The sequence below is a fragment of the Phaenicophaeus curvirostris genome, chromosome 16, assembly GCF_032191515.1.
Source record: "Phaenicophaeus curvirostris isolate KB17595 chromosome 16, BPBGC_Pcur_1.0, whole genome shotgun sequence".
NCBI lineage: Eukaryota > Metazoa > Chordata > Aves > Cuculiformes > Cuculidae > Phaenicophaeus > Phaenicophaeus curvirostris.
The window spans coordinates 6,928,262-6,947,793 of NC_091407.1; the positions used below are offsets into that span (position 1 = coordinate 6,928,262).

The following is a 19,532-nucleotide window of genomic DNA, read 5'->3' on the forward strand; positions in this document are numbered from 1 at the left end:
AGCTCTTCCAGCTACCCATCATAGGTGCTCAGGAGGCTCTGCTCACGGCAGGCTTGTCCTCGCTGTGTAATGCTGCAGACACAGATGGTATCACAGCTACTGACTTTTTTTGTTGTGTGTTAGTTTTGGGGTTTTTTTTTCTCCTAAAAGAACATTTTCCATTTGGGGGAAATGTTGCTGGGTCCTGCGAGCAGCCAGGCAGATGTGGACCCACACTCAGGGCTCCTGGAGACCTCCCTGCCTCCCTGCACTGTGCTCCCAGCCTCTCCACGGACTCAGGGGATGCGGTTTGGCATCCACATAATCCTTGGGGCTCTAATGGGACTCCCACAGGGAAGGAGCTGGGGGAAAGAAGATCCTTTGCTGCAAGAAACACCAAAACTGGGTCCCAGTCCGGTCCAGAGGGTGAAGAATTGCCAGTTTAGATTTTCCTCACCAAACATTTTTGGGTTGCACAAGCAACAGGATCGAACTGGAAGCAAGTTGGGGAGATGGTTTCAATGCACTCCCAGTTGCTGCTCTGAAACTGCCCAATTTGGCTGGTTCAGCATAATTCCTGCAGCAAATTGTTCCTGTGGGAAGTTTTATACCTGTGCCCTTGGGCAAGGACCTGACAGCATCTTTCTCTGGGAACAAGCTACCTGCCTCCTCCAGGCAGCATCTGGGGAGGTGGGAAAGAGAGGAGGACGGGGAGCAGGGATGGCCCTGCTATAAATATCCCCACGGAAAGGAAACAGGGTAAAAAGCATCAAAGAATAGAAACCAATAAGTCCAGGGAGGTGGGTTTGGCAATGGATGCTGGATGCAAACAGCTCCTCATTCCCCATGAGACCTCATAGTAATCGGGAACAGGGAAAATGGGATCCATCACAGCTCAGTGGAGCAGGATCCAGGCTGGCCATTGCCTTTCTCCAGGCAGCCCATTGAACTGACTCAGAGCCCTGGGCAGGGTGTGCAGTATGCAATGCACAGTCCATGGCAAGACCTTATCCACTCTGCCTCATTAAAAAAGATAAAGGTGAGAAATGAGAGAGTTAAATTGAGTTAAATTAAGGAGAGTTAAATTATAGTGCCCATTGGACCGTACGAACCCAGGACTGGCCTGGTTCCAGGTGTCACCAGCACTGAACACCCAGCGATCCCCTCCCTGAAGGCACCAGCAAGCTGTGAAATCGCCTGTGTTTAAAGCAATCATTATTTGCAATCTGTGATCCTGGAGGAAAAGGCAGAAAAAGCAACTTCTCATTTTCTCTGGTAAAAGGGGAATTGCAGAAGCTCAGCAAGCACAGTGGCCAGCAGGTCACAACCAGCAGCGCTGGAGTGATTCATCCTAAACAAGCTAGATTTAGTCAAACTAGCCCAGAATAAGGCAGAAAAAGCAGCTCGGAGTTTGCTCTGCTGATGCCTGCCAGGTATTAGCCCACGGAAGTGATGGAGCCAGCAGAGAGGAGACAGAGCGGGATCATCCCCACCACTGCTTTCCCCACCGCCTCCAGAAAAATGAATGAAAAGCTTCAATCCCAGCTCCCGCATCCGGATACTGAACTGCAATGCATTAAAGAGGGTTTATTTTTTTCCCTCTTGTCCCAGCCCATATTCTCAGAGGACATTGGTCCCCATCCCCAAAGGAGGAGCCAAGAACCAGGAGCTGCTCCGCAGCATCCACTGGATTAGTTTTCCCTAGAAAATTACCTGAGCCACTTCAATTTTCCTTGCGTGTAACTTATTATTAAAGCTGCTGAGCAAATAATTCAGGGTAAAAGCTCCAGGAACAATGTTTCGCCTTTTCATTTTCCGCTCTCGAGCTGTCTGCAATTTTCCCAGCGCTCGGGGATGATTTAAAGACCTGTCTCCGGACGGGAGCGCCTTGCTGCGACGGCGGCTGCAAGTGTTTGATGGCCTGAATTTCACGTGCGCAGATGAGGACACACTGGACACGTAAGGATGGATGAGTCCTTCCCAGTACCCTAATTAGACAAGCAGCATTTGCAAGTGGGGTATTGAGTGTTTCTCTGTGTTCGAGACCAGTGAACACTTCGTACAGAGTTAATGACTGCCTGTTCATTAGGCAAAGCTCAACGAGTGCTTTGCTTTATGGCTCATCATTTTTTCCAGCCGACAGTACAAGCTCGCACAACAAGATTCCCACAGAGCACTCCAGCCCCTCTTTGCACCCCAAAACATCACTAGGGACACAGGAAAGACATAAGGAGAATGGAACCGTGGGCAGAGCTGCAGGGCCACCAGGCTGTGACAGCTCTGACCTTCCAGGCTGCAGCCATCCCCGGCATTTGCCTCCTCATTAGCAGAAAGGTTAGGGAGAACGGATCAGCTCCGTGCAAACGCCTCGTGGTGCTCGCATGACACAGGGTGGCAAAGGCAGCTCGCCCAATGCTTGGGCAAGTGCCAGCCAAAAAAAAAAAGCAAGAAAGGGAGAGCCACGGTTCCAGCTTGCAGTGCAGGGATACCCAAATCAGAAGTCCCCGTACCTGGAGTAGGAGTCTGGTTCCCTCTATCCCGTCTGCTTGTCCCTGGGAAGCCCACACTGAGGTAAAGCAGAGTCTGTCCTCGAGGCCACATGAACTGCCTACTCTATGAGATACCCTCAATGATTTTCCAGTAGGACAAGGGCTTGTGTCACCCACTGCTGTGACCCCGGACACCACCGAGGAGGCTGAAGGGTCTGAGAGTAGGACCTGACCACCTCCCGGAGCTGGAGCTGCCATCAGCAGTAACTACATCCCATTCAGGAACCTTCAGCCTGAACCTGGGAAAAGGACCCGCTCCCGGGTTTGGGCAGGGTGGCCGCTGCTGCCAGCTTTGTTTGTTTTTGTGATGGAGCAAACCAGTGACATTAACCTTCCACTGCAAAGACCTCCCAGAGCAGCTCATGCGTGGGACAGAAGGAGCCAATTATTGTCCCCAGCACCCAAAAGGGGCTGGGGCTGCTTTCAGGGCCATCCCAGGTGACTGAGCCTGAGGCTCCATTAGTCCCTGCTGGAAACCCCTCTCCAGCCAAATGGCTTTCTCCTCCTGTTGTGTAATTGCACTTTGTTGAACAAACCCAGCCACCGGCAACACATTTTATCCAGCCCCTCTGCCCTCCCATGACGTTTTCCTTATTCCTTTCATTCACTCCAGTCTCCAAAGCACCCAGAGAGGGAAGGAAGAGACCAACCCAACGCTCATCACACCTGTAAAGCAAAACCCAGGATGAAAATGGTTGAGAAATAAAGAGCAGAGCGGTGTCAGGTGCCTCTCCCCAATCCATCCGCTCCTGCCTTGCCTGTGGGGGTTTGACGAAAGTGCTTTTCGGCTGACAAAAAGATTACAGGGTGCCGAGACAGTAAGTTGCACATGGATTTCTTTCCTGCATTCCAAGCAGGGCAAAGACACGGCTGCAAAAACAGCTGCACTTCTGGAAGGGTCACAGCGGTGGGAGAGAGGGGAGGTGTCAGGAAGGGGGATTTGGGAGAGAATGAAGGAGGGAAAAATCAGGTAAAAATCAAGGAGAGAGCAAGAGGGAGTGTGCACAAGCGCGTGAAGTCAAAGGCAGGGGATGCTGCAGGTCTCAGCTGGAAAGGGAATAGATTTGGGAAGATGTTGGTGCTGATGCCTGGACCAGCATGAACTGGGAAGGGAGAAGCTGGAGTCAGGGTGGCCTTGCTACCAGGGTGGGTTTGAGCAGCGACAGCGCTGGGAGCCGGTGTGCAGCACGCGTGCAGCAACCCAGCGGGAATACAGACCGAACGGGGCAGAGCGAGGGGCCGTGGGAGCACTCGGACTGCCCGTGCCTGCAGGCACGAGGGAGGCGGAGAGGAGGATTTCAGCTCCAAACTCAATCTGTTGGAGAACTTGGCCTGCTCTCCATCAAGCTGAAAATAGCACATATGTAAGGACGTGCACGCAGTGCTGGCTGTGTCCTCGCAGAGTGTTTCCTTCCTGCTGCGCTTCACGCTCCAGCCCTCCGCCTGCCGCCCCCCGCAGCCCCCAGCATGGGGACTGGTCTAGGGCAAGAGATTTTTTTTTTTGGTTCCTTAGAGAATCCTTATTTCAGCAAATCAAGGCTGGAGCACAGATGCGGAGCTGGAGCTTGGTCCTTTCACCTTCAGCCACTCCTCGCGTCTACCACAAGGTTTGTCCGGCAGCGGCATCCCTGCCGTTATCATCTGGAGCGGGCGAGGATCTCACGGCAGGAGCAGAGCTTTATTAGAAACAGGCATCTGGTTCCAGCCCTCCCCGTGGCCACTGGCCCGGGCTTGGGCTCAGGATGGGGCAGCGAGCGCACACGAGTGCCCGGGCAGGGAACTTCCACAAGTCCCCGCTGTTTCTCTGGATTTTATCTCCAAATCCATCATTGGTGGTGGAAAAGTAAAGACATCATCCTCCTCGGTGGAGGCACGTGCTGCCCGGCCGGGGTCGAGCCCCAGCCCTCGGAGGGATGGTGAACTAGCAGAGCGTGCAGCAAGCTGGAGGATGGAGATAACCCTGGCAGCAAGCAGAGCTCATTCCTGCAGCGGAGAAGGAAGAAAAGAGGCTGAGGTCCCCATGGACATCAGGCACAGGAATAATGGGAGAGCTTGTGCAAAGCCCCACTCCTTTCCCATCTCTGCTTTGAATGTCCCGCAAAAGAATGTTCCCCTAAAGGGGAAGGACCCTGGGATGGAAGGAACACCGAGTTTCTCTGAACAATGTCTACAGGGTGATATCTGGGGGAAACACTAAGTCCCAAAAGCAAATAACACCGGGGCTGGGGAGGGACACACAGGCAACCTGCAAGGTGTGTGGCAGAGGAGGGTTGTTACCAGCTTGCAGGCTGCCTTGTGCTCAGCATGTTCAGGGCGCCCTACGCAACCGCTCTAGGATGGTTTTGTAATCAGAGGGAGCAAGTTGTTCCCCAGCCAGGCAGCCCAGCATTCCAGGGCACAGCCCCGCAGCAGCGCCCCTCAGGAAAGGTATCGCTTTGTGAGAAGTCATTTCTCACCCCAAATCTCCATTCTGCCAGGTCCTTGCTTTACGACAGCTGCCTAGCACTGCAGAGCCCAGCTGGGGACAGCAGCCCGACGCCAAGGGACGTTACCAGCAGGGCAGGAACCAAGCACAGCTCTAACACACACTCTCATCCCCAGCATACCAAAAATGCACCTGAGCATCGCCAAACCCCTGCTGCTTTCCAAAAGCCTCTGAGGAACGGCATTAGCGAGTGTGCGGTATCAGCTCTCCTGAAACGAAGCCATTGTGGTCGAGGCAGGATCCTTATTAATTATTTCCTCCCTTTAATTTCCGTCTTTCCTCTGTTCCCTTTCCAAGTGCTCAGGTAGGGGTTGGGTAGGAGCCCCACCACTGCCAGCCTGGGTCCCCTGCAGCTTGGTGCCACCAGGATTATTGTTCCATCACACAGGGATGTGATGGGTGGTTGCATATGGGGTCAACAGTGAGGCACATGAGGAGAATGAAGTCCTGGATGGAGCAGAGAGGCCTGGCAGAGGGGCAACAGAGGGTGGTGAGCACTGAAATAACACCCCAGGACTTTCCGTGGCCAGGCAGCAGGACAGAGGGGATGCACGGCTGGGTCCTGGCCACATCCACCCTCCAGCTGGGAGGATGGAGACAGGGAACTGCACTTATTGAAATGGCATCATTTGGTGAAACACCTTGGCTTGTCCCCAGACAGCACTATCAGGAACAGATCACAGGGAAAGTGACGGACAGGACCCCCTCAGCACTCACAAAACCCACTCAATGATTGTCCTTCCTGGTCTGCCAGCAACACCCACCTTAGCCACCAGTCATTGACAGTCTCCCTCCTCAGCCCTTGGGTCCCTTCGCTGCCCTCAGGACCCTAAAAAACACAATTTTCACCACTACATCCTCAGCCTCGTGTCCCTGCAGTCCCTCTAGCAGCAGCCCTGCAGCGCCCATCACCATCAACACCATCAGCGCATCCTCAGGTCCCCGGAGATGCCTCCGCGCGGTGGCCCCTGCGCAGGGGACAGCGTGTGGACGCTGTACAGCTCCGTGGACTCCTGCGATGCCCACTGACTAGCCGTTACATAAACTGCCTGGAGCCAGGACTGTTTTCATTTGTGTTGCTTACAGCGCTGTGCTCTTCAACTCTATTTGCATAACAAATAATTAATAATAATTAATGACTGGGAGAATGGCGCAGATTGCCAGATTTTGTTAATTAGCAAACAAGCACCATCGCAAAAGTGAAGGCAGTCATCACGCAGCCCCCGCACCCCACCAGGTGCAGGTTGTGGCCAGGGACCTGATGGGGCTAGTGGTCCCGTGGGACTAGCGAACCTCTTGGGAGGAAGAGGAGAAGGAGGCAGCGGCACCACGGGTGGTGGTGGGACGGGTCAATGGTGCTCACAGGGTTCCAGCTGGTGGCCACGTGTGGTGCCTCAATGCAGCCTCACTCCACGCCTGCACATGTACCATCGCACGGCATCCCATGCCCTGCTTTCTCCACACCCTTATTAGAGCCCGGGACAACACTACTGAATTGTCTGGTGATGGCACCGCTCCATATAATTAATGGGAAAACCTGCACCAGCTCATTAGAGAGAGGCCTTTGCTCCAGCAGAACCACAGACAAATGGTGCTGGGGACGTTCTTACCTCAAGGCCAGTTGTAGGTGGGAACCCCCTCACCAGGGTGGTGAGGGGGCTGAAAGCACCAGGGAGACCTGGCTGTGTCACCAACACTGGAAAATACAGAGGAGAAAGGATGTGGGTGACCGACTTGCCTGTTTGGTGACACTTCGTGTGTCACAGGAGAGGAGAGGAGAGGAGAGGAGAGGAGAGGAGAGGAGAGGAGAGGAGAGGAGAGGAGAGGAGAGGAGAGGAGAGGAGAGGAGAGGAGAGGAGAGGAGAGGAGAGGAGAGGAGAGGAGAGGAGAGGAGAGGAGAGGAGAGGAGAGGAGAGGAGAGGAGAGGAGAGGAGAGGAGAGGAGAGGAGAGGAGAGGAGAGGAGAGGAGAGGAGAGGAGAGGAGAGGAGAGGAGAGGAGAGGAGAGGAGAGGAGAGGAGAGGAGAGGAGAGGAGAGGAGAGGAGAGGAGAGGAGAGGAGAGGAGAGGAGAGGAGAGGAGAGGAGAGGAGAGGAGAGGAGAGGAGAGGAGAGGAGAGGAGAGGAGAGGAGAGGAGAGGAGAGGAGAGGAGAGGAGAGGAGAGGAGAGGAGAGGAGAGGGACAGAAAGAGAAGGGAAAGAATGGGAAAGGGAAGGGGAAGAGGAAAGGGGAAGGGAAAAGGAAGGCAATCGGATTCACTTGTCTTTGATCTGCTCAAGCACTGACTGCTGTACCACACCTGAGCGTACGGTGTGCACACAGGAGCGCTGAGAGCAGCGGGATGTTTGGGCAAGCGATGACACAAGTCCCCCAGACCCTGCTGGCCTGAGCCAGCCCACAGGGAGCAGGATGGGATGCTTTCCTCCCTGGGAGAAGGAGGAACGCAGCAGAGCAAAGCCCCTTGCCTCTGTCCCATCCACGTAGCCCTTCTGGTCCCACTCACTTCCCTGAACCCTTGCAGCAGCATCCTGGACAAGCCCTTGGTGCCGCTCAGCATTGCTCCCGCTGCAGCTCCAAACCAGCCCCTGGCTTTACCCCACCATTACAGCAGAGCTGCGTGTAATTACGCTTCGCTGGCTTTCCAACTATAATTCCACTGCTTCGCTTCCCCTTCAGCACCACACATAATCCATTGCACTGTAATTATACAGGAATTTTAATATCTGATGCATTTATAAGATGCACTTAATTCATCAGCCCCTTTAAGTACATTGTCATTACAGTCCTCAGCGCGGTAGGAAGGATGACTCGCTGTCAGACGCAGATTAGCTGGCCCCGTGTGTAATGAGTTGGAGGGTATTCTCAGCCCAGCTAAGAACCACAACACCAGATCTGGCTCTGGGGCAGCTGAGGCTGGGGAGCAGGACACCCCTGTCCTGGGTGTCCCAGCCCCCTGGGGGGACTCACGGTGCCAGTGCCCTGGAGACAAAGGGCAGCAGAATCCAGAACAGCACCAGAACCCGCTTTCCCAAAAGCCCAAATCACCCAGCAAGGCCAGATTGGACATTTCAGAAGAGATGGGTCTGATCCAGCACCAACCGCCCAGCACTGGGGAGGTTCACCCACACAGCCTGAGCACTGAGGGGGTCCCCAAAGGGCTCCCCAAGGCAAAGGGTCTACATTTAGATCCCTCCAAACGCAAAGAGAAAGTAGCTGCAACTGAAGGCTTATTTTTCCTGGCATTTGTTTTGGTGGCTCCTTTCCAGCCATGTCCTAAAAGGGAACCAAGGGCCTTTGAGCCTCTTGCAGTGAGCACAATGTGATGATTTTCCCAGCCCGGGCAGGAGGGATGAGCTCACTGGTGTCCTTGGTTCCCCCCGGCTTCAGGGCGCAGGGTTCCTGTGCCGTGCACCACGGGCACCGGGACTGGCCAGGGTGCGCAGGGAGGGCAGCGGGCTCGGGGGTTTGCTGGGGGGAGGCTGGGCTCCATCCCACCGAGCCGCAGAAGAAACACCAGCTGAGCCTGAGAACAAGAGACCAAGTGGGAGAGGAGAGGGGGCATCTCAGGAACTCAATTCCCCAGCACCCCTGCCTCTCACTGGTGGGTGACACCACGGTTCCTACCGGGTTTTCCTACAGTGCTGCAGTGATGCCAGGTGTCCCTGCGCGTAGGTGGCACCCAGGGGTGGTGGCATCTACACCCGCTGAGGCCACCTCAGTGCTGGCCATGAGGGACAGAGAACTGGTGGGTTCCCACTGCCAGGTGACCATTGGGAAGGAGCCAGGACCCTGTGTGCCTCCAGGCACAAGCCCTCCTGCTGCCTCCAGTGAGCCGTGCTGAGGTGTCATTTCAGCTGGAGAGGGGACACTCGGCAAGCCCAGTGTGCTGAACCCCCTGCCCCATGTCACCAGGTCACAGCACACACAGCACCAGAGCTGCACCTCCCTGCAAGGATGCTGCACCCAGCGCCAGCAGTTCCCTGTGTCTGTGGGGCAGACCCGAGTGGGGACACTTGATCTGGGGGCAGAGCTCAGCCTGGGCAGGTGCATCTCCAGCCTGGAGGTTTCTGAGGGGCTGGGAATATCCCATCTCCTCCTCCCCATCTGGAGAGACCCTGGTACTTGTTGCCCTGGGGGAGTCACAGCCCCTGCCTCAGTTTCCCCAGCTGCACAACGGGGCTATGCTCTCCAGGGAGGGTAGGGATGGGAGTATATTTGGCAGAGGATGCCAGCCGGGTCTCTAAACTGACCCCACACTTAGGACCAGGACAAGGCTCTCTCCCCTCTCCCCATCCCCAACACCTCCTTACACAGGGTGCTGCCACCCAGGGGGGATTTCAGCTCCCAAGGTCGCTGGAGAGAGGGGTCTAGGGTCAGATGCCTCAGCCCTCGTGCCCAGCCAGCCCTGCCAACCAGCCCTTCCAGGTCCTGGCCATCTCCTGGGGCTCTCCTGCTCCCCAAGAATCCCTCCTCCCTCTCCCCAAAAAGCAACTATCCGGGGAGATGGGCTCCGCGCTGCAGTTCTGCCGGTGGCACTGGCAGCTGAGCAGAGCAGACTGCAGCACGGCCGTTATGTAAGCCCGAGCTGGGCTCCGGGGAGGTAGGACACCAGGGTTGCCCCCCAGCCCACCTGGGGGCTGCCACCCCTACCCTGCCTCAGCCCTGGGGCTCGTGGAGCACGAGGGGGACCCTCACCAATCCAACCCACATGGCAAGGGGAGCAGGGGGCTGTGGGGTGGCCCTGGGGGTGGCTGTGGCCCTGCCACAGGGCACAGGGTGGTGGCAGTGGCCGAAGAGAGGGGACAGATGTGTGCAAGAGGGTTGTGCTGCTATGGGGCGCGGAGTGGGGCAAGCAGTGGGGTGGCACTGGGCTGAGCAGCTGCTGGTGCTGCACCCACCTCCCTCTGAGGTCTTCTGCAGCCCTCAGTTACTACTTTACTGAGGCTCACCTGTGCAGGGATGGAGCTGGGTGGCCAGGTTGTGACTCCCGGGTTGTGTCTCCCTCAGGATGATTCACAGAGCAGGATGAAGGCTGCTGGAGCAAAGTATCCCGGTGCTTCTTCCAGCCTGCATCCACCTGCTATATCCCCATCCTCACATCTCTAGAGGGTCAGCATCCCTAGGGACAGCATCCTCGGCATTAGCATCCCTGGGTCAGCATCCCTGAGGAGAGCATCCCTGGTGCCTCCAAACACAGGCTGGGGAGCCGGAATCAGGGCTTCCCAGAACTCAAAGGGACAGGGCAGCCCCAGCCTCTCCTGCCTCAACGCAGAGGTGAGGGATGAACAGCTGGTGTCACCCATCTGTGAAGCACCCTTGCCCGGTGCTGGTGCCACAGCGAGAGGGCAGACAGCGCAGGCAGCGCCAGGGCTTCCTCAGAACCAAGCCCCAGCCTGGCAGCATCTCCTGTCACAGTGCAGGATGGGGACATGGGTGGGGAGCCCCTAGACCCCCCAGCCATGTGGCTTCTCTCTGGATTTTTGTTGAGGTGGTCTGGATCTGGCTGTTTGGGGGAAGGGGGAAAAAAAGCCCAAGGCTAAGGCTGCAGGCAACAGGAGATACTGGAACGGGGAATTAATGTTAATTAATTCATAATGACGCTGAGATAGTGATACCAGATGCTTCAAAAGTCCAACGGGGGAATCTGAAAGAGCTTTGCAAAAAAAAAAACGTCGCCCACTAGCAGTCCTGCCTCGCTGCAAGCTGGGAACGAGGGAGTGAGCTGGGAACCAGGAGTGAGCTGGGAGCAAAGGACCAAACCAGAACAAGGCAAGAAGGAAGGAACAAGGCAGGTGAAAGACGGGTATGTTCCAGTGAGGTGACAGTCACCCAGGGCTGCGGGGGCAGCACCAGAACCTCCTGCCACCACATTCCCACCTTTCTCCTTCCCAGCACCTCAATTCAGAAGCTGGAGTGCTGTGCCCCTTCCCTGAGGCTCAGGGCTCCCTAAGCCCCTTAATGCTTTTTTTTTCCTCTCCTTTCCTCCATTTCAGGGGGTTTGGGTGCAGGACAGCCAGGTGGGTGGACACTGGGAGGAAGGATGGAGGGACAGGCTCATGATCTGGGACACAGACACAGGTCCTTCACCAGCTAGGGTCCCTTCACTCTTGCACCATGAGGAACGGGTGGCAAGCTGGGCTGGTTTCTCCCTCTTCATCCAAGAGATCCAGCCCTTGCCCTGTGCTATCAAACTCAAACCAGGCTGGACCTTAGCCAAGAGGCACAGAAGAGCCTAGAAAGGGGCCTGAGCCCAGGTGCCACCTCCCCAGGTCTGAGGACCCTGGAGCCAAGACCAGGAAAGATGCAGACCTGAACTCCACAGAAACCACAGACAAATCCCTGGGCTTGGAACCACTTATCATCCTGGCCCCCCTTTATGGGGCAATTACGGATTATGCTTCCCCTGCGGTGATACGCCGATGCCTGCGCCCGGAGGGGGCACCCGAAACCAGGGGCTAAGGGAGGTGGCAGAGGCTGTGCGGGGCCTGGCAGTGGTGGAGCAGGATGGCTTGGCAGGGCACGGCACGATGCTGCCATCGCTGCTTACATAAGGTGCCCATTCCACACGCCATGTGCCCCAGCGGCGACAGGAGAGGGGGACAGACCTGTCCCTCCAGCAATTCCTTTTCATAACGGTGCTTTTTCTAGAGACGGCATCCTCAAAACTGCCAACCTGTCCTCTTTCCTGCTGGCACAGAGGTTGGGGTGGCTCCTGCATCGCTCAAGCACATTTACACCCTCAAACACGATGCCAGCCGTGGAGAAAATGCTGAGTTTAAGCTCACCGTGCAGTTCTCCTGACAGCTCCTCCAAAGTTTATCTGCAGCGGGGAACACTTCCCACCACGCTGCCAGTAAAGCCTCGGCCAGACAGTAGGAACACACGGTGACCACGGCCGTGCCGGAGAACTCGGAGCACCACAGCATCGCGCCGTGTGGCACGGGGAGCGCTGCCATCCCACCCTAGTTGCTCCCAAGGGACTCACCAGATTCCCTGGGGTCACTTCAGGGCTCAGAAAAAAAAAAAATCCACCTCAACTTCACAGGTAAAACAACTCTTTTGGCTAAAGAGCAGCAGAGGCAATACAGGATTTCAAAGTGTGTTGTAGATCAGAGGCAATAAATAAAGTGGCCTTTAAGGTGCCTTCCCCAGCAAAGCCAGCATTTTATTAAACCTGTGAGGCACAGATGGGAATGCTCGCTGTCATTCCAGGCCTGAAAAGAGCAGGCAAGGATTTTTTTAATACATCTTTTTTTTTTTTTTTAAGTCTTGTTTTCATTATTTTCTGGTGGCTTCACTGCTTTGTGCTCACACAAAGAGAATTTCACCTGCTGTTCAGAACAAAAGGCCCTGGAAAGTTTTGTGAACGTGGAGAAGAGGATGAGGGGAATGAGCTTTATAGAAGGAAAATGAGTTGGTTTGGGGTTTGGGTTTATTTTCGCAGCAAGCTGTAACACATCCCTGGCTGTGGGAGATTCAGCATCGGCACGCGATGTCCCCACCAGTATCACCCACAGGCTGGGAGCAGGGATGTCTCAGCCTTTTATGCGATCAGGGTCAATTTTGGGGTGCAGAGGAGACTGTGGGAAGGCAATGGGATTGCTTCCCATCATTTCCACGCACAAGCAAAGTCATCACCTCGCTTTCTAAGAACGAGAAAGAAAAAAATCCAGCCCTCCTTTGCTGACACCACTGCAAAACAGGTGGTTCAAAATCACAAGTGCAGGGGGCGGGGGAGAAAAAACCCTATTTGGTGATTTTGTGCTCATATTCACTGCAAAACTGTCCGGGAACGAATGCTGCTAAATACACACCATTTTTCCCTCTAACACTCTTTGCTCTATAATTAAGAGAGACTTCTAAAAATACAAATAGCCTCAAGCACCCAGTGAAGGCGTGCAGGTGCTGCTAACTGGAGGCACTTTAGTACAGCTCATTTTCTGGACAATTTTACTAGCCTGGCTCGTGCTCAGCGCCGATACTATTACAGTGATGCAATTATGCTGCTGCTGCTGCTGTCGTTATCGGTTTGCTTTGCTTTTTCCCCCCTGCGCTTTGCAGTTTTCCTTCGAAGCACCCCCCAGCACCTCCAGCTCCCAGCACCAAGCGTGGCCCCGGTGGGAATCTCCGAGGGTCACACGAGCGTGAAGCTTACACGCGTGTCTATAGAGACGTACGGAGACCAAGAGGGGACATAACCCCACCCGGGCATTTCCAAAAATAGCCAGCGTGCAAAAGTTTTGGCCGAGAAAGCGAGCTGGCCCGGGGGAAGCGAGAAGAAGCGAGTGGAGGAGAGCAGGAGCCCAGCGAGGCATCAACGCTCCCCGAAAGGCAGCGGCAAACCCTCGCTGCTGGCCGAGGAGGGAGGGGGCCCATGGCATCGGCGCAGCCACAGGGCTCAGTTTGGCAAAATCCCCCCCCCCCATACCTGGCATTTCAGGCACGGGGGCGATGGGGGGAACTTTACCCATGAGGCTGCCGCTGCGAAACTTCCCTGTCTTATTTCTCCATTAGGGCTGCAATAGGTGGAAGTGATTGACTCACTATGAGACTGCTGTTTTTGCCACCGACTTGGGATGGAGACGGAATTGGAGGAACGGGTGCACCGGCTCTCCGGCAGCCAGGCAGACGCCGGAGCCGTCACTTACCTCTCACTGCATCCAGCCCCCCGGCCGAGGGGCTGCGGGTCCTGGACAGTTAGCTGGCGGGTGACCCCACATCCACTCGGCTTTCTCCCAGGACCGACGTTCGGCTGCTGCTTCTTAGGCACAGACCCAACCCCTCCATTCCAACCAGAGGAAAAAAAAAATATCTTCTTCCAAGAGAAAAAAAAAAAAAAAGAGGGCGATTTTGAAAAAAAAAAAAACCCACTTTTTTTTCTTGGCTTGGTTTCCCCCTGCCACCCCCTGGAGAAAAAACGGAATAGATAAATCCCAGCGACCAAAAGATCCAGACTCAGGTGAATTTAGCTTCAAACTCCCTCTGTGCTTTCAGAGCCTTCACCCTCAAATGGGCTCTGGAAGATGCTGAGGGACCCATCGCCGCCAAAGAGTCATCAAATATCCTTCGGGCTCAACTCCGCTCCTGCCCCGGGAGGGTGGACTTCTTGCTGCTCGCTGTGTGCTGTGGAGTTGGCAGGGACCTGCCTGTTTCAGCCTCAGCGTGGAGGGTGGGTGGGTTGGTTGGTTGGTGTGGGTTGGTTTTTTCTTTTTTTTTTTCTCGCCGCTATTGGTTTTCTTGCTATCTGATCCTGAGCGAGCGCTGCAGCTCGCTGCTTCCCTGCTTTTTTCCCCCAGCTCCCAGCCTTTTGACAGGGAATGAAACACAGACACCCAGTGAGACAGGCTCCGGCTTCTACAAAGCTCCACTCCCTCCTACCGCCTTTGTCCGCGAACAGCAACTACTCCAACTCTGCCCGTAGACACAAGTGAACCTCTGCATCAGCACTTTCCTAATGGCTGCTTCACCAGAGTCCTTCGGCCCTTCTTCGTCTTCCTCGCTTCCTCTCTTCCACCTTGATGGCTTCCGCTTGCTTTTTCTAGCCCTGCCGCAGCTCCGACAGCCCCAGCCGCCACGAAGCAACAGCCCTTTCCCGACGGATCCATCTCAGCTCCCCCGCACCGGCTGCTGCGGCCGGGGGGTCGTGGCCCCGCAGTCCATCACCATCCTTTCTGGGCTCCTTCCATGAAAAATCGATGGCGGGTACCGTGGCCCCGGAGGCTTCACTTCGCTTTTGGCTGGTTTAAGGGGCAGGGTCTGCATGTGCCAGGGGCAGAGGGAGGGTTGGGAATTGAAGTCACTTCTTTTTATTGCAGGCAAGGATTCTTTTTTTAATTCTTTCTTTTTTTTTTTTTTTAAGATTGAATATAGTCCAAGTTTATTTCTCGGTGGTGAGCATTATTTTAAGCCGGTTGGGAGGCTTTAGGTGCCTCCGGGTCACCCTGTCCTTCCAACAGCAAGGCCTTTTTGGAGAGGGTCAAAGCAAAACCCTGCTCCAGCAGCCTTCCCCCCGCTGCGGAGGGGAGCGGGTGGCAGAGGGATGGTGCAGTGGGCTCACAACCCCGCCTGGCTTCCAGCCAGAGGGAGATGCAAACCAGCCACCATCTGCAATTTTTGCTAGACTTCTTCCATGCTCGCTTGCCCACGAGATCCCAGGGCTGCTGCCTGTTCCTTTTTGGGGACTTGCAGGCTTCATTCAAAAAAAATACAGCCAGGAGACCTCCAGTCTCAGTAGCGATGCTCGAAAGGGCTCAGCTTGGCTGTCACACAACCAGCACGTCACATAAAAAACACAAAGCCCCCCCAGCATCCAGCACGTGAAGAGGTTGCCTCCCCACCTCCCTTTTACATTGCCTCCCACTCCTTCCTCAGTCCTCTCTTCACTCTTCTTCATCACCCACTACGAGTTTGAGACCAGGAATCCCTCTCTCTCTTCTTCCCCTCAGCAACATCCCGGAGCGATGACTCCCAGACCCTCCCTGGGACGGCGATGGAGGATCATCCTTCCCCTCACTGCCCCCAGCACCCTAGAGCTCCAAAGCACCTCAGGGAGATGCCTGCAGCGCTTCCTCCTCTCCACATTAACCTGCCCCATCTCATCCCCTTGCACCCAGCCCACAAATAGAGAGTTTAACTGACATTTAGAAATCCCTGGATGAGAAGCACTGCAGAACCTTGTTCTGGCAGGGAACACCTAAGCCCCCCATGGGTGCTCAGCTAACACGTTGGGGGTTTGCAGATCAGAGGGGACACCATCCTGCGTGCTACGCACGGTGGTCATGAATGAAGGGAATAAAGGGGCGACCACCAGTGTCCTGACTCCAAAACACTGCTCCCTTCTGCTTGCTGGGCAGCCTCTCACATCCTCACTTGTTCATCTCTGCCACCTCCTCTCCTGCCACCCCACCATGCTCATCGCTCATGGAAAGCTTTCTGAATCCCCCCAGCCCCAGAGCCCAGCTGGCAGTGCCAGCCCCAGGCTCCCCACACCCGGCCCCCCGGCTCTCTCCAGCAATAAATATAATTAACGCTCCGGGCAGCCCGGAAATTGGCTGCAGGGCTAGGATGGACGGTTGGCCATGGGCCAGGGAGGCACCACCCGGAGCAGGGGGAACGGCTGTGGGGTCCACAGCCCCGGACCCTCGCGCCTGCTGCTCCCCGGCACGGTTCTTCATCAGGGCTGCCACCAGCAATTTTGAGCTGCTTGAGAACGGTGTTTCTCAGTGAGTAGGAGATGTTTGGGGTCTGTATGCAGAGGGGACATGGGCACCCTGGGGTCTGCAGCTCTTTGGAGTAGCTGGGATGGCAGAAGGGAGCTGGGCAGCCAAAACCGGTGAGGCCGGTGCTCCCATCACCCTCCGTGCCGGTGGCTTACCCCTCAGCTCCCCGGTTTGCTACAGGAAACGAAAAGAAATAGCTCAGGATTTCCTTCCCAGCAAGCTCTAGGGTTCACCCAACCCACAGGGGAGCAGAGATGCTCCCTGTGTTTTTGCCATTGGCTCTGGGTACCACTGCCCCTGGGCTGGGGGGAGCTGTGGGAAGACCATCACCTCCAGCGAGCCCGTCTGGGGCTGCAGGAGCACAGCCCCACGGACACGGTGGGTTCTCAGCTGGGGAAGAGCTTCGGTGAGGATACGGCCTCACCCTGCAGCCACGCGAGCCTCAGCCATTTACTTAGGAGCCACCAAAACGAGGAAAGGAGGGCAAGAGGGCAAAGCGAGGGGGTGCACCCCAGCAGGGTCTCCACCAAGCCCCTTCCCGACGCCTGCATCGCGGCTGCGCGGGGCCGTGAGCAAGTCAGCGCAGAGCCATTAGGGCTAATTTAATCAAGACGGATGGCCCAATTGGAGGGCTGCCGCCCATAAATCCCATGCTCACGCTGCGTTAGTGTCAGAGCTCCTGGAGGAAGAGGCCGAGGGGGAGGTGAGGGAGGAGCAGGGCCAGGGAATCATGCTAAGTCACCCATCTTTCCAACAGCACGGGGACGCTCGGAGTAGGTGCCACCACCCAGGTGCACTCCCCATCCCAAGGTGAGCAGCCCAGCTCCGGGGACATGGCCCACCATCCTCCAGCTCCTCCAAAATCCTGAGAGCTGGAGAGGGTGGGATTTTTAGCAACCTGTTTTGCTAAGCCTCAGAAGGTGCTGGGTTGTTCACAGATCCCCCACATCAAGGAAGGGCTTTGCTCCCATGGGAATCTTGCATGCTCGCTCCAAGGGGTTTTACAGCAAGAAGGAGACAGGGTGCTGGGGAAAACAGGTTTTAAGCCCCTCAATAGATCACAGTGCAGTCACTGGGACTTGAAAGTGCAAGCTGAGAAAGACCCAGGGCTGACAGATGCATCATCCATCCCAGAGCGCAGCCAAGATACTCCCAACTCCAGCCATGCCAGCCTGCTGCGGGGCTGTGGGACATCCCCGTGGGGTATCAGTCTGGCTCTCCCAGCACACGACTCGCTTCCCACCTCTACTCCTAAAAATGCTATTTTCGGGCTCTGAGTTGCTGTCTGACAACCCAGAAAAGCCATGTCTCCCCATCCCCTTCCACTGGGCGTGGGCAGTGGGAGACACACAAGCTGAGTCAGGAAAGAAGATCTCACCTATCAAAGTTAAAAATAGCCGTTATCTGTGCCATTAACCTGCCTTGCCCCTGGCTCTCCGGCCGAGCTGGCTCCCATCTTGCCACCCACCCGTGCACCGAGGCCATCGTGCTCCTGGCTGAAAAAAATCAGCCACGGGGAAGGGACCGGACAACTGACACCATCTGCTCCGGGCGCTGGCATCGCTGTCGGCGCGGGATGCCGGCTCTGCCAGGCCGCACTGTTGGCCAGCACAGGGATACGGAGCTCCAAGTCCCAGCAGGTTTCGGGAAGACAACGGGCCAGGGGATGCAGTGGACGGATGAGAGGATGGCGTGGGCTTGTGGGCATCACTCGCACTCCCGGAGTGCTCACGGAGGCTGCACGGGCACCCAGCAAGGGAGAAAATAGGGGTGCTGGGCTGAAACAGAAGAAAAGATACTTGTGCGATAGGGATGAGGGGTTGCCAGGGGGATCTCATCCTGGGAGAGCGGCCGAGGACATCAAGGAGCAGTTGGATGATGGGGAGATGGATGCTCAGACCTAGTCTCCATGTACAGAGCATCTTGAGGGTTATGTCAGCAACCAGTTTGCAGGGACCACAACTGAAATAGCTCAAGGAAGCTGAACTCAAGGCATAAGGAGCGATGAACTGTGGCACTGCCAGAGATTTATCTGGAAAAAAGGAGAGTGCTTGCATCCCTGAGCACCTCTGGTACCTGGCTGTGCTTTAGTGCAGCCAGGAGGAAGGGGGGGCAGAGAAGGAGCCAGACAGCCGGCAGGAGGAGCACGGTGGCCAAGGCCAGCGCTTGTGGTACTTTTATGAGACCATGGGCAAGGTCCGAGGGGCCAGAAAGTGCTGATGGGGCAAGAATTGGCCACCGCCACGCAGGGACGTGGAGCGACTCCGCACAGACTGGGTGCGAGCGGCACCGTGCCCAGCAGGTCTGGCTCCCTGGGCCAAGCACCTTTGCATCCCCTCACCAAAAGGAAACAAAAGTAAAGGCAGGATTGGGCCTGAGGAACCATCAGCCAGGAGCAACAATCTGTCCCATGAAAAGCTATGCAGCAGGTGAGCCATTTCTCCCCCAAAATGGCTAGCACAGGGAAAAAAGAAAATAAAAAGACATTTGTATTTCTGCCAGCTGACTAAATGAGATGCCACTTGTAGCCAGTGAAACTCTGCAGATTTTGCTAATAATGATTGCTCCCTCCAGCTTCCAGCTGGATTCCAGCCCCAGCCACAACACGGACACTGGCAGCACCAGCCATCGCATCCCACACTGGTGTTCCCAAGCCGGCCCTGTGCCACGCCGCAGGTTCAGGCTCACTGCAAACTCAAGCACTGCCCCACGGTGGGGACGCAGCTCCGGAGCTCAGGTTTGCTCCTACCCTTCACATCCCTGTGTCTGCCCTGGGGACCACGCTGCTGGGATTGCACCGTGTCCCTTGGGAGATTTTAACACGTCTCAGGAAATTTTCCCTTTCTATTCAGCTTAATTTCACCCATTAGATCTTGTTTCAGCAGGGTCCCAAGGGGATATCACTCCCCAGCATCCTTCTCTGACTGTTCCTCCACTTCTCCTTCATACACACGCTGTTCGCCTCAGGGAGGCTGATCCTTGTTCCATCATGAGCAACACTGGTCCAAACTATCATATCCTCCATAAAATATGACCCTACCCCACCTCAGTGGATGGCAGGTACATCTTCCATGAGGTCACGATACTCTTTTTAGGATTTCAGAGGCGCTGACCCTGCCCCACTGCACGCAGAGATGCCCAGGCTATGTCTGTAAAACAAAGGCTTGAAGAGACCTTGGCCAGAACATTACACCATGGCCAAAGGTGGGAGCCTGCTCCTTATCCACAGCTGAAAAGCGTGAGAAGAGCCGGTTTGGGAAAACCACGTGCCCTCAGCATACCACCTCCCCACGATCAGGCCAG

General features: G+C 55.8%; 1 protein-coding gene across 1 annotated transcript in view; it reads right to left on the reverse strand.

The window, feature by feature from the left end:
• The window catches only part of LOC138727795 (ATP-sensitive inward rectifier potassium channel 12), a 33,776-nt gene extending 19,567 nt beyond the window's left edge, over positions 1-14,209 (reverse strand). The window contains exon 1 of the mRNA XM_069870580.1: positions 13,659-14,209. The gene's annotated coding sequence lies outside the window, so the exon portion shown is untranslated. The remainder of the gene's footprint in view (positions 1-13,658) is intronic.
• Between the last annotated feature and the right edge of the window lie 5,323 nt (positions 14,210-19,532).